Here is a 13,479-nt window from a genome sequence, read left to right as displayed (position 1 = left end):
AATATGCAAAAACCATCAACAGTTCCAAATTCATGCATTTCCAGCCTATACGATTGTTTTCATATGTATAATGCGTTTTCTCATCATTTACAGATTGGTTGAATATATTTAAATGTTTTAGACACCGGTTGTGCTTTTTTATATGTATACAAACACACGCAAATGAGGTGGATTAAGTTCCGACATTAGATGTTGGTTTTCTCCGATTTTCAGTTTCCTGGTTTGACGTGTCCATGATGCACAACTTCCTTTAACTCATCTTTGCCGACCGAAGCCTCCCGCAGTGCACCAAGTGTTACGCAACACACACGCAAACTCGTTCTTAATGAAGCATGAGAAATGGTCATTGGACATTGCTTCAATTCCTCTAACGTGAACAACCGAACCAAATTAAATATACAGTCGCAGTCCTATGCTTAAAGAATTAAGAAAAATAATATACGCAAACGTTAAATTGCTAAAGATTTCCCCTCAATCCCACACAACCTTCTTTCCAATCCATCCAAATTGTATAAACCGTGAATGTGCACTCAGCATGTGGTATAACCACAAGGGGGTGCGTTAAACAGACGGAAACACACATACACTACCGTATAGCATGGGGTTTTTGGCCCACGCCTGCATATTGCACATTCGTTTGTTGTGGTAGTGATGATGCAGGGTTGTGTCTCAAGAAACATCGGGCGCATAGCGGAAGACACCCAGGCATTCGCAAGTCTGCATGCACATGGGCACCAGGGAAGTAACAAACACGAATGATCACTTCGAGAGAGGCAGCCACACACAGAGGGCTTAAGCTGAGGCTCCTGCCAGGTCGTGGCTTCATGTTGTCAGGCAAAACTTAAGCCATCAAAAATGCGTTTCCGCCTAAGTAAGGTGAGATCTCGGGAAGGATGGGTCACATGTGAAAAGCAGCATGGGAAAATGCAAATGGATTTGTCAAGATTATTGCCAGGTTCATGAAGGTCTGGGCGAAGTGGAGTCATGTAAATAATCATCATCATCATCATCAGCCATGTTCAATCAACTGCTGGAAGAAAGCCTCCCCAAATTCGCCACCATCAAGCGTGATCCTCCGATGTCACATCCATGTGAAAATCCTGATCCACTCTTAACCACGAGATATCTCCATCTCTTGTACGGCATCCTGAGATATGGTTGCATGTAGACTCTTTACAGCCCCCTGTTGCAATTGCATATAATGTAAGCATTTGCTTGTGAATGCAGTCACGAATCACGTGGTGCATTCAGGCCGGTTCAGTTTAAACAACAAATGGCAGAATCAATCTTTCCTCAGTGAGAGAAGCAGAGAGAAAAAAAACAAGCAGTAAAATAAAACTGTCTTAGGCTTATTTATAAAGTTTAAAAGACAGAGGACAATAAAAAGCACTTCGAAGAGAAAGGAGACCAATTCGATTGTAAAGAATACAATTAAACAAAGTGAAGGCAACCAAATACATATTTTAATAACAATCGACTCGTGGTCTGGAGTCAATGCAAATGTGCTTAAATTAACAGAAGAGATTAAAAAAAAGCACGATGTTAACAAGATAATGGGTACTGCCCGATGACTGATGGACACTACATGAGCATGGCTACAATGATTGTGCCAATGAAAAGTATGAAGTGCGTCATGTATATGGTATAGAGCGGTAGTTGTGGCGCTTCGTGTGCTGCACTACGAACCTAACGACCCGGGTTCGATTCTCGCTCACGGCCAACACCGGTGATGATTATCTGAACCGGTCCTGGGTCTTCTCTAGGTCGACTCAAATTGAGTATCTGGTGCGGTGTGTAAACATCGCCACGAGGGAGACAAAGGTGGCCGGACGTGATGGTGGCCACCCACACCCTCGTGTGCCGTGCCGGCCTTTATAGGTGCTCGCTAACAGCACTTGCCCCGTTAAGGCTATACGTGGGATCTTTGTCTTATAGGGAATGTGTGTGTGTGTGTGCCTCTGCACTGGTTTTGAATACAAGTTCAAAGAATCGGACAGAAAGATGGTCCGATTTGCACGTTTCGGATGAGGTTTTTGCTAATCTTTGAATGTTCTCACCAGCATTACGCACAAATAAATCCCCTGACTCTACGATCCGCTGCTGTGGCTATACAAGCATGTGAAACTGGGATCCGTGCAGTTACCGGAATAGATGGCAGCTGGTGCGGATGATGAGCTGCAACCTGATCAGCCTGCAGATCAACTCCATCAGGACCAATCAATAACAGCCCCGCGTGAAGATAAACACACCATTACAGCCGCACACAAATGGATACTGCCCGTAGATCTTGGCTAACACTTTGCATTTTCATTTCATACTCAATCGGTTTCCCCCGAGCCAAACACTGTGGTGTCAAAGAGGGGCAATACTGCAACATGTCCGGAAGACAAACTTGACTTCTATTTAATGAAAAATAAGAAAAGGTTTCACCCTTTCAGGCAATAAAACAGGTGCTAAGATGTTCAAACACCAAATAGGTACTTTCACAAGGCATCAAGTCAGTATTATCCACACATACTTGTGGCAAAACATGAAATCAAACATGCTCTTATAATATATGTGGCATTGTCTTTGAAACGGATTGGCCGACAACAGAGACAGCCTTTTTTATGGCCTAGTCTCACCAGACCAGAGAACGCCAAAAGGCCAACGGTACAAAGACAATGCAAGTACCCGAACACGTATACCCCAGGTCAAACAGTTATAAAAGGTCCCATCGATGTGACTTATATTTGTTCGTTGGAGGAGGCATGCGAGCCGAAAGAGACGTTGGCGGGCGGCTGTCCTGGTAACAGGTAATTAACAATTAATAGCTCAGCTCCTCTACCTTCCTATTCCCATGGGATGCAATGTAATGCCAGCAAAGCCTACAAAGCCTTCTGCCATGTTGCTGAATGTCAAGCCTTTAACCCCGCCAAAAGCAGATCCTGGGATCCCAGGGCTGTTATGGACATAATCCAGAGGCAGATTCTCACTTAATTTCCCAGGCTGTGGCTCAGCACCACAAACGGAGTGGCTGGAGCCTTACATAATAAAAAAAATATATATAATTTCGGCAACAACAAATAATGAACAGAATCTTAATTAATTTTCTAGCTTCTTTTTTTTAAGACTTTAGACGTACAAAAGTAATATCGTCAGTCATAGGGGTTAAAATGTATCTGGGCTGTTTAATCACCTGACCTAACCTTTGCCAAAAAAACTGTTTCAGGAAATGGCTATTGGCAATACTTTGCACTTAAACGCACATTATATTTATTTCCCTTTGTAGGTCTGATTTGTTGTTGCATATGACACTCGCATCAACATTGCGACGTTTAAAGTGTTGTGTTACTGAACGACTTTGTTCTACTTATTGATTTAAATAATTCCATACCATAGTGGTAATTTGTAAAATGCGCATTCCAACGTTTGATTTATTTTTATTTTCATTTTATCGATTTAAAATGTAATATATTTTATTTATTAATAACCGACAACTCAAGCAGATTTCCCCCGTTTATTTAGAGGGCATTTTTAAGAGATTCCAGCATCACCCTCTCACACTCAAGATCGCTAAACCGCTATCTTCGATATGGCTAACATTATCAGTTACTGCTGTCGACCAGAGGCCATGAAACTCTGCACGTGCTCCACGATACCAAAAAGGGAATACATTGGACGGGGGGAAGGGGGGGGGTGGAAAAAAAAGACGGAAAAATCTAGAAACAACAAGCACAACACATAAGTATCACCGTGTCCTTTAGCGAACCTGGCTGGGAAGAAAAAAAAACCTTCAAATTTACACTAAATTATCCGACTGACCTCACCAGCAGGGGCAGTAATAGAATGAGATTTGTGCAAAATAAGCTGGCTTCATTCTAATTAGATGTCACAGGGAATGCTTCAATGTCCACTGCCAGATTATTGCACATCTTAGTAAAAAAAATTAGCAAATCCAGTTCCAAAATCTCCACATTTTCCAGTTACACCTCAAAATCTCTCTTTCAATGTACACGTCTTGCAAAGCAATGGAATGTTCAGTTAGACACGGATGTTTATGTATTCTGCGTCAACAGCAGGTGGCAATGAAATGACTCTATGCTATAAAACGTTGAATAGCAAAAGTGATGGTTCGTTTTCCCCCGATGATCATAATGGTCAGATTAGATATCCATTTGCTGTAAAAGAGCAATGGGAAAATATATGCTGGTTACTCCCTTTCATTGTGCTCGTCAAAATAAGCCGTAGGATCCAACTTAAATTTGACTTGGCATTTTGTATTTAATCGATCGGTTACAGCCAGGATATTTTTCATTTGCATCACCCCACCACATTGACAAGCAAAAAAAATCTCACAACGGCTCTGTATGAATGTTTCTCCAACAATAAACTCGAGCATGGCTCCATTTGACAATGTGGAGGTCAGAGGTGTATAGGTAGCCTTGATACGATGGGTTAAAACAAATTACCCATTAATAATAGGCTCTGTAATAACATGTTGCCACGTAACAATAAGCGAGGCTTGCTACTGCATCATTATAAGGAAATAACTTGTTTTCAAGTCCGTTGATCATCATTTCATCATCTACCTACAAATTCACAAATGCAGAACTAAATTTATACGTCGTTGCAGCTTTGAAAAAATAAAGAACATTTTCCCACATAATTCTTAACGCTTAACAGTTAAGTCACCGGAGCGTTCCTACAAAAACCCACATTACAAAATAATCGTGAAAAGGTCCTTTTTTCATTTACTGCAATTTTGCATTACGGTCAGCATGATTCATGCATCATTTGCTTAAGCGAGTTTAAGCGATCTAACTGAACCATGCATTCAAGCTGTTGCGCCTGGCGTTGTCCGTGCAGCCACTGTAATAACCACGCTGTGCCGGAGACCCCCGTGGACCCCATTCAGTTTCCGGCAACCAACAGATGCCCCCCTCCTCCCCCCCCCCCATAGCTGAAGGGTGATTAGTGTCACGAGCACGCCTACAAGTACCCTAGAGCCAAAGATAAGCTAATGACATTGCTCCGTAAAACAAACAAAAAACAATTCAACTTGTGCTGCTGCTATATGCAGGTCAAAAGAGGGGGGGGGGGGGAATGATCACGAATTAAATGGGCAAACATCAAAAGCAGTATTCTCCTATTCTTGGTTCTTTCGGTAAAGTCACGTAGAAGGGAAGCAATAAAATGATAAAAAAATATAATTATTATTTTATTGTTTCCTTTCTTCGTGACTTTACCGAAAGAACCAAGAATGTGAATCCCTGCAGTCACGAAAGCTTTAAATCAAAATTCAGTATTCTCCTGTAAATGTTCATGAGACTCGGTGACACAACAGCATAATTTGAGCAATATTTCGTATTGGAATGCCACCAATCTCAAAATTAGCCTTCATTACATTTGTAACGCAGTGTTATTCAGGAATTGAACATATGCCGAGTAAAGATCTCTACAACAGGATTAAAAGTGTTGACATTTGGTTGTTTAGGTTGGCATCATGGAATGTGATGAATGGCTTAAGTGATAATTGGGCCATCTATCTAGTCACTCCATCACTACTGTCTATGTAAATGTACACCTCCTCTTAATTACATGCAGCACACATGCCCGCATAACATAATTTGAGGCTGTTCTGTGAACTTACGCAATTGTTTGGGTAAATCGGTCAACATTGTCATCTCATTGGCTTGCAAAATCTGATTTACTCACTCTGTTGTGTGTGTGTGTTTTTCCATTACCCAGAATGAAATAAGGTATTCCACCAAGAGCGAAGTTGACTCAATTATACTATTTCACATATCAGTCAATTTCCACAGCTGGTCTTGTTCATAGCATTCAGCTCTTGTTGATAAAAAAACAGCCTTTAACGCATCCGGCTATTTTCAATCTTAAACACAAATCACTTTACATGCGCGTGGGCACAAACGCAGTGTGTGTGGTGGATATGCAATGCACAGCATCTATACGCGAGTCCAGACTCTAAATGGTTGGAGTGTATTTAAATGTTTCGTCAGATATCCTAAGCTGTTTGTCGATGCTATACTTTGTCTCCATCGGAAGGTGCTTTTACTTCTTACTGTGCTATTTGTAAAAGCGGCTCTCTACGCGTCCACTAGTGCTCTTCTACAACGCAATATTTTCTCCTTCCACCACCTAATGCACACTGACAAATTAATTGCGTGCAGCCATATACTAAAGTGGTGCAACTAATGTATCCATTTAACCGTGTGCCAACACAGGTTAACATTTTCCCCATCCCCAGCTTTATTTATTTATTTTAATCTCTTGAGATGCCCCTAACAAGCTGACACAGGAGCAGTTCAGCACTGGGGGTGGTGGGAAGTGAAATTCATTTAGCAAAGAGTACGACGTTGACCGCATAGAATCTGTTCACAATCTTAGCGCTTTCCAAATCAACAGTAAACAACATGAGCGACCACGCAAACACATAAAAAAAACATGCACTCATCCACTTCGACACATACACACGTTAACAAACAAAAAAAAGCCAAACAAGCTCAAAGCATCGGGCTGAATTTTTTTTTTTAAAAAAAAGCAAGACTTACATTTACTCGTCTTGTCTAACTCACAATCGAGGCTTCCTGCAGATGTGCTGTGGTTGCTCATTTCACGCCTTATAAATTGGAATGTAATAATAACAATCAAGATGCGCGTTCCGGCGCGCCGAAGCTGCGACGTCGCATCCCAACGACTGCTGCTGACTGCTGCTCCTGCTGCTGCTGCTGCTCCTGCCGCTCCTACTGCTTGCGAGGGACATCTGCGGAGCGCTCCCCACGCAGCCTGGTGGGAGCAGCAGCGCCGCGCAGGCATCATCGATTTGAATTGTAAATCAGGGCACGCCTGCTCCTAGAGCTGCCCGCCTATCGAGCAGCGACGGCCAAGGGAGCACGGGCTGGGCTGCGCTGCGCTCGATCGAGACGGGGCTTTGGTTGGGGGCAGGAACGGGCTTGGGGTGACTTGGCCAGTGGCTGGCCTCAGATGTGGTTGAGCTGCGAACAACCGGTTTGCTCAACCAGGTGGTGGGTGGGGGGGTGGTGGTAGTTGAATTGGACTGGGTAAGGCTGCTTAAGGAATGGATTGTTGGGGTTTTTTTTTGGGGGGGGGAGGGTAAATTGTTGGGTGTTCCCCTATTTAAGGTGTGCTGCCTTGGGAGCAAGGCTGGCGACGCGTGGGCAGAATTGGGCAGAATCCATGATGTGTGTGTAGTGGGTTCAACTGAGTAGCAGACGTACACTTTGGAGGCAACAATTAACACCAACACATGGGGTAACTGCCCCTTAACAGAATAACAACCTATGGTGGTGACCACCAGGCTAACTACACCAGGCTAACTACACCAGGCTAACTACACGAGTTACAACGTAACTGGTGTAGTTAACCAGGTGGTGACCACCAGGCTAACTACACTAGTTACACCGTAACTAACTACTACAGACCGGACCACAGCTTGGGTCCCGGTCCACGTGTTGGAGACTGTAGAACGTAGAACGTTGACGAAGGTTTCTTCAGGATGAACAACAACGCCGGTCCCTCCTCTGTGGCATGGCTGGCTCCGCCTTTGGCCACGACCACCTTTCAGAATCCTCGAGCAGGATTCCGACCCAGACCATGTGACCACCCCTAGTCCCCCACTTAAGGCTCCTGTGTAGATCTAACCGGCCACGTGTCCTCTGGGGTCAACCAGAGTGTCACGGCCTATTGTAACCCCATTTCCATGGCCTGCACTCCCACACCCTATCCTGTAGGGGCCGGCACTGCACTCCGAGCGTGGTGCCACCCAGCGCTATCGATCAGCGCTCACAGAGCCCCTCTAGGGCCAGTACTACACCCACATCATAGTGGTGCCCGCGATGTCGTTACATCGCACGCCGTGCCTCTCTAGGGCCAGCACCACACAGTGACATTCCGCGATGTCACTACACATGTATATACTCTACAGTACTTGGCAGCGTTGGATTAACGTGGACTAAAGTAGGTAAAGGATGAGCAGCTCATTGCTGAGCAGAGCTCAACCGTGCAGCGCTGCCTTCATCTGGACAAAGCGCTGCATTGGAATAATTGCTCGTCGGAGTGAACTTATATGCAAACATAGATAGCGTGTGATATCACGTTAAAAAAAGAACAAAGGCAGAGACTCACCATGCGTCTTGTGAACAGTGTGCTTCCTTTCACCCGGTGACGGTAGCCACTTGCTACGTTTTGAATTATGAGACTTCTCAAGCTCGGAGCCGTATTCCCTGTGCTGGACACATCTCACGCCAGACAATGGTCGTTGGCAGTGCCTGTGGGCCTCCCTGTTCATGTCGCATGGGTGTGAAACCCACACGTGCCAACTCATTAGTTCATGGGAGCTGAGCTTGAGAGAGACAGGGGAGAATAGAGAGTGAGCGTGTTTAATGTGTTGAGTGCGCCTGTATGTGTGTGTAACAGCACTTGTCCCCAACAGTCTGCTAAGGCTATAGGGGGGATCTTGTGTGCATGCGCCGCGCTGTGAAAGCTGGACCACCCGAGTTCGATTATCGCTCACGGCCAACACCGGCGACGATTATCTGAACCAGTGCTGGACCTCTCCTAGGTCGACTAAGCCTCAAATTGAGTATCTGGTGCAGTGTGTAAACATCGCCAATGGGGAGACAAAGGCCACCCACCTCCCTAGTGTGCCGTGTCGGCCCTTCATAGGTGCTCGCTAACAGCACTTTCCCTCTCTATTGAAGTGCCGAACTTTGCACAACTGTTATCAATATTTACGTCTTAGCCAAATGTTCAGAATAGAATGTACTCTATATACGTATAGCATATGCCGTAATGGTGGTTGGACATTCACCTACTTTCTATAAAAAAAAAATATCTAGTTTTTTTACTCATCTCTTTATCCGATACTCGCAATATAGCCACACAATGTATCCACACACGTGCAAAGCAATAGAAGCGTATACTGAATGTTAGCTGCGCTCATAAATGAAAGCACAATTGTCGCCTAACCCAGCAGTGGCATGACAGTGTGACTGACTCAGGGACTCGGTACGTTTTCTAAAACAGCGACTCAAGGAAGTTCAAGAACCTTCGCTATTTTTAAATGAGCTGTCGTATAGATTGTATAATAGCCATGTAGTGATCAACGGCACAATAAGAATTGGCTTCACCCTTTCTGGTGTAATCCAATCAGTTTTAAAGATAACGCATGTACTATCAGAGCATGTTTGTTTGCATGTTTTGCCACAAGTATGCGTGGTCAATGCAGACTTGATGCCTTGCAATATGTGTCTGTTTGGTGTTTAAACATTTTATTGCCAGAAAGAGTATAGCCTATTATTTTGTTTCCATTGTTTTGACACTGCCAAAAAGGCCACATAGATATAAAGTGGATATTTAACGGGAAAATAATGATCTTAGAATTGTTATACGGAATATTATAATATTATCTAGCATATTAAAACAAAAATCATAGATAGCACTCATCTATTTGAGAAAAAATAGATGCTATGTCACCTGCCCCAACCAAAATCAGGAGAGTGGACATTATCCCAAGCAAGTGTTTAGGAAAAGAGAATTTAGACATCGCATGCTATTTTCCACAGGACTGGCACAAATCTTGCCAAGCTTAAAGCCAAACAAAAAGGTGCACTTACACATCAGACTTTAGCTCCATATTGAATCACAAAGCCAGACATATACCCAAACACTAGATGTGCCTAGTGAATCATTACCTGATTTACATGTGAATAGAAAGTAGTTGGAAACAGAACAATGGACCGCAGGGAATTGCAAAACCAAGACTATGAGAATTGTCACCCGAAAGGGCTTATTTAACTTGTCCCCTTATCCTACAAAATCGTTCTGCTATTGCCAAAGTTATTCTACAAAAAGAAGTTAAAAAGACTATACAAATGCATAACAGATTAGCACACACCGATTCCAGAGAAGTAGACGTTGAAATAAGACAAATCATAGCAACATGATGAACTTCAATCAACAACCAAAACTGAATATTGAGTAGCAAGATCAAAAAGCCATATGGCATTCTGGTCTGCTGTAGCTAAACACCACCGCATATGCATTCATACAATAGCTTGCACGCAATGTTCAGCAGTTTATTTCCGCTGCTGACACATGAAATAAATATGAATAACAGCACGATGGCTTTAAGTTTAAGAATTTTTAGAATTGACGTTGGCAGTTTCATATGAAAATGTTTTAAATGCACGTGAGTCATGGGCAAAATAAATGTGGCAATTTTCAGCTGCTTAAGTCAGATTTTACGACAGTTAGCAATGAAAATGAATTCACCTGTCATAATGCTGTCATACACCAAAAAGACGCTGATGACTACATTTTCAGAACCAAAAACACTGCCTTTATAGCATCTGGCTGACCGTCGGCAGCACTTGTTAAAAGATATATTCTGAAATGTCCAGCCTCAACAGAACAACTCTTTTTAATATATAAATGGACTACTTTTGCAAATTAGTCAAGCTGGAGAAACACAATCTGTAGAGCCAGTCAATCTTGATAATTTAGGTTAAGAGCATTGCTGTTTATCTAAGAGTTCCAATTTCATATGCATAGCCTACAGAGCAGTGAGGTTTTTTTTCCTTTCACGTCTCTTCGCAGAGTCAACGCCTCTTATAGCAAGCATTGCCCCCTTTTTGGAATCAGAGAGCAGCACTGATTGAGCTCTCCACGACAACAGAAGGGTGCTCCCTGCTGGTCAGCCAAAGTTACTTTTGTCGCAGCATGATTTACAGACCAGCCATTAACCTGCTTCGCTTCTGATATTGGACGGGAAAGGGAAAGAAATGTGTTTTAGTGGAGACGAGCGTTCACTGCATAGTGCAATTAGAGGTTAAGCGGTCTGATATTATGCAGCTGGCACTAAGTAAAACATGAAAAGCGTGAGAAAAATGCAATGAAATGTTGAAGGACATCTTGACGTACACAAGTGACCACAAAGTAGCGAAACAGTCCTTTCGATATATTGTACGATAAAATATCAATGAAAGATTTCCCCTCCGTTTTGTAGTTGATCATTATATCGTGATTATCATTGCGCATTAATTTTTTTCTAAACATTTTATTTTCTGACAAAAATATTAAATAATCATCACGATAATTAAAATGGTGATACACATCTATTATAATTATCCATTAAATTAATGCTTTGTAAAATGTATTCTGAAGTAATTGACAGCATGACGATGACAAAAACTGCAGTATTCAGATTAAACTCACACATATGAGGGAAATACATTCACAATTCCGCAAGAATGCATTACTGTACGGTCTTATCCTAACCCTCTCGCAGCTAGGCAGGTTTGAGAGTTTTCATAAACGATCCACCAATCCATACCTCCAGAATAATGTAATTTCAGCACCGCGTGTGCACACTCCCGCAGGTATGAGACTAAAACTATACAACGCACCATTTCAATTCATGGAAAAACACAGATGGCAGATATACCTAATTACTAGTTCCCAGACCCCACGTCCTCCTGCAAACTACAAAACAAGTCATTATCAAGCAATACCAAACGCAACCCACTAGGAATATAATGAGATCCCTAACGTGCTGCTTAAGGATAAAAAAACATGTTTATCTGCCATGGCAACTTGTAAATTATGACGCAACCCATTGTGCTTTTGTACAAAGTCACGAATTAGCCATTACAAGTCCGTAAAATAATCATAACATATGCATGCCTCAATTCTCAAGACCTACTTGGTAACGTAGTGTTAAGTAATTTAGTACAATATGGGTAAATGCAGCAGTCCGAGGTTAAGCTATCCATCCCTGTGCTTCTCCATACTTATTGCACCTGGAAAATGAAATTGTTATCGTTCACAACCGTATGCACTCTTAGAAACCTGCTCCTTCAGAATGATGAGTACTGAATACCAGCCATGGCTAACATTAGTGGCAGATGATATCCGAACAAAGCTTGGTCCTCATCTTCACCAATACGTATGCACTGCCTAGCCATGGAGAAGTATGGTCAAACAAATCCCGTGATCAACATAGCAAGGGGATGCCTTCGTGCAGCAGTGGATTATCAAATTGCTTTAAGTTGTCACTATATTATTTAATGCCTACTGTATTTATTTTATGTGTGCTCATAAACGCTGCTCATTGGTAGTTCACATTATTTTATTTCACGCTCACAGTTGTGTTTCAAATTGTGCGTGCTTTTATCCAAATATGCAATTCAAATCAACAAATCACCCCAAGATCCATCGCAGAGTCAAAATGAGTGTAGGAGGCCATTCCAATAATATTACAGATAATCAGATAGGTGTCGTGTAAATCAGTAATTACACATCTTTGTCGTATGCGTATTTTGTGTATTGATTTATTACAACAGGTTGCCGAACGAATACATCATAATGGTCGCACTCATTATACACAAAGTGCTTGCCACAAATGAATCACAATACCTTGCTGATCTCCATTCATCATCGCGGGAGCGGCTTTTGGCTCGCCTTCGAAAAAAGACGGTCACCGCATCGCGCGCTCTAAGATGCGCCTCTGTGGCGCTTTGGAACGCACTTTCGATATTAGTCAGCCTCTGGAGCCACGCACTTTTAGAGCATCTATATTACAAACAAAATTTAGTTTGGAACTGCTTTGTGTGTTCAGTTTGTTGGCCTTCCCTGCACCTCTGATTAGCAGGGTTGGCTACATACGGTGCCGAAAGAAGTTCAATATACATAGGTAATGTGGCCAGTCCATGTGTTCCCTGTGTCCCCTACAGCCCAATGAGGTCACTCACAAATGTGGGTGGCCTGACAGTTTCACAATGCTTGCTCGATTGCATTGATCATGCATAGAACCAATAATTGTTTTACGATGGGAATGTAGAGGCTCATACTTTTGTTGGCAATGTACTGTTTTTTTTGGAGCAACATGGAGCATGCACAACATTAAGAGGGACGTGTATTCATTAACTACCCTTTGACGTAATTTTAGGGACTGTGTGCTGTGTTGCTGTGGTCTGGGACTGCTGTTTTGTTGTTGTTTTGCTGCCTTGCCCAAGCTTGCATTTATTATTGAAAACATTGATATAAATTTTGATTTAAAGCTTTCGTGACTGCAGCAATTCATATTTTTAGCTCTTTCGGTAAAGTCACGCTGAAGGGAAACAACAAAATAATAATATATATATAAAACAATAAAAATTCTCACGACGTTTCGACCATAACACAAACGGTCTACCCCTACTGGATATCTGTTATAAACTAACTCCATAGCTCATCGGATTCCTTCTGCAATCGAAAGATTGTGATTCTCTAACTATGAGCTTGTGGAAGAAAATTTTAAAAAAATTTTAGTAAATGTAATTATCAACGCGTTGACAGTGTAGCATAAATGTAGAGAAATAATATACGTATAATGTAGAGTACAGAATATTGTCAATCCATTGTTGGATACAGTATTCTAGAGACCGACCGAAACTGAATTTCTGGTTTCGGCCGAAA

At 42.4% G+C, this 13,479-nt stretch overlaps 1 protein-coding gene across 3 annotated transcripts in view; it reads right to left on the bottom strand.

Moving 5' to 3' along the window:
- The window catches only part of THSD7A (thrombospondin type 1 domain containing 7A), a 368,787-nt gene that overhangs the window by 338,523 nt on the left and 16,785 nt on the right, over positions 1-13,479 (bottom strand). For 2 of the 3 annotated variants that reach the window (XM_032951144.2, XM_076066194.1), the window contains exon 1: positions 6,555-6,982. The exons of the other annotated variant lie outside the window; for it this stretch is intronic. The gene's annotated coding sequence lies outside the window, so the exon portion shown is untranslated. Of the gene's footprint in view, positions 1-6,554; positions 6,983-13,479 lie in introns of those variants that run through there. 3 annotated transcript variants of the gene reach the window in all.

The sequence above is a fragment of the Petromyzon marinus genome, chromosome 10 (assembly GCF_048934315.1).
Source record: "Petromyzon marinus isolate PM22_M1 ecotype Great Lakes invasive population chromosome 10, UKy_Petmar_22M1.pri1.0, whole genome shotgun sequence".
Classification (NCBI taxonomy): domain Eukaryota; kingdom Metazoa; phylum Chordata; class Hyperoartia; order Petromyzontiformes; family Petromyzontidae; genus Petromyzon; species Petromyzon marinus.
This window is presented reverse-complemented; position numbering and strand designations above follow the sequence as displayed.